At 38.5% G+C, this 2,825-nt stretch overlaps 1 pseudogene; it reads right to left on the bottom strand.

The window, feature by feature from the left end:
* Positions 1–742: 742 nt before the first annotated feature.
* The window catches only part of LOC147451129 (uncharacterized), a 2,276-nt pseudogene continuing 193 nt past the window's right edge, over positions 743–2,825 (bottom strand).

The raw sequence follows: 2,825 nt of genomic DNA, 5'->3' as shown, positions 1-2,825 counted from the left end.
GTACTAAAATGCTTACAAGTTACAACACCTTCAAGATAGTTGTTTGGACCAGCATTTTGAGTTGTAGAGTCTACATACATATGAGTCCTTTGTAGAAACTCGAATACACCAATAGAGAGCACATGGTCACAGAATTGTCATGAGAATGTAACTCCTACCCTTTCCTTAGGAGTCAGGACATAATGAGGTAGCTAAATCCTTTCTAGAAATCAGTAGTTATTTTTACCTATAGAAGATTTTGCACACCTCTGAAAAATTTCAAGGAGTCGCTTACGTGCCAGTCGCACCAGATTCCTACAAAATGCAAAACCAACAAAACCAGGTGATGTGACAGTTGAACTATCAGATAGGCAAAACCGTCTCATTTTGCATCTTCAAGAATTATACAGAGTAAGAAGTTGCTTTTTGCAAAACTAACAAAACAAGATGATGTAAAAGCTCAGCTATCATATAGGCAAAATTGTCTCATTTTGCATCTTCAATAAATATACAGGCGATAAAACGTGTTGTTGACTGGTAAGAAATCAGCTTAGTTGCAACCAGCCAGTGCATGTTTTATCAACAGCAAAAAAATTGCATGGACATTGGATTTTTTAATGCAACTCTGAGTGCATTGTCCAAAAAGCTAATAGATCATATTAGCAAAGTCCCTTCAAAAGTACATGGACTCCATTTAAGTAAATCGAATATATTCCAGTAGCGAATTCCATCAAAATACTGAAAGATGAATCGCCTCACAAACTCATAAATCGGATGATGTCCTCCTTGGTTTTGCAAGATTCCAAATATCATAAACCTTTTTCCATTCTACATTGTCAATGCTAGGTCCAAGCAATGAAACACGCATTAATGCTTCAAGCGTTTCCACATTCAAGCACTCCCGAGCATGCGTCTTGATGAGATTTTGTTTTGAGAAACCTCTTTCACATGACACAGATGACACAGGAAGAACCAGCATGACCTGCCACAAATTTGTCAGGTTCACATACGTTTGCATCCAGTTCATATTAGAACAAAAAACACGCCATGTATCTGACATATCCATCCCCTCGCAGCCATAATACAATGTATCTGTAAATGATAGCAACTCCGCCCTGCAATTGTCAATGTCAACCAAACTTCCAAACTTCTCAAGAAATTTCTCAAGCCACTCTGAGAACTTTTTCTCTCTGGCTTTTATCTCCTATGCAATCTTTGTTCTGCGAGGATAGTAATGCGGGCTGAAAATTCTAGCTGCCTTGAAGATATAAACATCTGGAAATCGATCATTCACACATTCTATCACTTCAAGACAAACCTCTTTGAAAACTTTATGCAACTTTGAACGTCACCCCCTTTCTTATCCAATGGCAATCCATTTGCATCATTGCCTGGAATTTTAGCATACAAAAGCTGATGCGAAATCTCCTTTTCATCATCACTAACATACACAAAAACACGGTCCTTTGTGGCATCCATGAAATTCTTCAAGAAGTGAGTGCCTTTTCCAAACTCCTGCTGGAGAAATTTTCGTTTCAAAGAAGCAATACTTACCTCTACTTCAACACTTATAGAAGGAATATCCACATTCTCCTTCTGGAAATGAGTGTTCAACGCATTGAGATCCCTCAGCACATCTGCCAGCATGTGTATACAAAAGAGGACTTTATAAACGCGAATTTTCTCATACCAACTCTTCGCATTGTCTTTCCAAAAGCTAAGAATTGCAGGCATGAGTTGAGTCAACCTCTCCATCACATTACCTCGTGCAAGCCGTCGAACCTCATGAATGTTTAAAACTTCTAAGACTTGTAAGTGCATCTCCTTCAACAAACTTTGGAAACATGTGTGCCGTACACTAGAACCAGAAATCCATGAATAGACTTTGTTAGCAATTTTATCAATATAAGGTAAACAAGGAAAGCATTTAACTGCATCAAGTACAGCAAGAGCCTCTCTATGTGCAATACAATGAACACTCTTGAGATGCAGCATCTCTCTTTTCATTTTTACAACCAATCCATCGTGGCAACCAAGCATTGAGCTATCTCCATCAGTTGCTATTCCAACCAATTATTGCTGCTTGTTAAGTCCAACTTCTTTAATCATTTTCATGATTGCATCAAACTTTGTATGGGCACACCCATCAGGTACTGTGAGTAGCTTTGCAAATGTAATTTCAGCAGAGGAGCAATCTGTACATTTAGGTGCCAGAAAAGAGAAATAAATGATGAGATGCTTCTCTAAAGACCTATCCGTAGTCTCATCTACCATCAATGCATAATAGGGGCTTTGCAACAACTTTTTCTTTTGCATACTTTGATATGCAAAAGATGAAATCCTTCTCGGCCATCATATTAGTGTATGAGGAGTAGTCATGCTGAATGGGCATTTCTTTTACATTCAAAGAATAGGCCAAACCACACAATCCCTCATACTTACGGATAGCCACGTCCTATTTTGAATTGAAATATGCAAGTTTCATGACTGTAATGACCTTGTTCCTAATTCTGCTAATGACTTCCTTCGCATGAGTCTTCATCCGTTTTCCACCTTCGCTATAGTGCTTTGTTGCAGCCCAAACATGCTCCTTGGACTTACGATGTTTTCTTATGGCACTCTTCATGATTGTTTTACAACCATTTCCTTTGCCCCAAGGTCCCTTAATTTATACTTTGTACACCAAGCACATTTCATAAACTCCTTCTCCTTATGAATGACCTGGAAAACAAAGGGATACGTAATTACCCATTCTTGCCAAAACTTCCTCATGGTTACCTTTTTAGCCTTTGTTGGTGCAATCACTTCTGTAATTGTAGAGACACCATTGTGTGAGCCATCAGTTG

The sequence above is a fragment of the Adiantum capillus-veneris genome, chromosome 9 (assembly GCF_014529385.1).
Source record: "Adiantum capillus-veneris isolate H3 chromosome 9, ASM1452938v2, whole genome shotgun sequence".
Classification (NCBI taxonomy): Eukaryota; Viridiplantae; Streptophyta; class Polypodiopsida; order Polypodiales; family Pteridaceae; genus Adiantum; species Adiantum capillus-veneris.
This window is presented reverse-complemented; position numbering and strand designations above follow the sequence as displayed.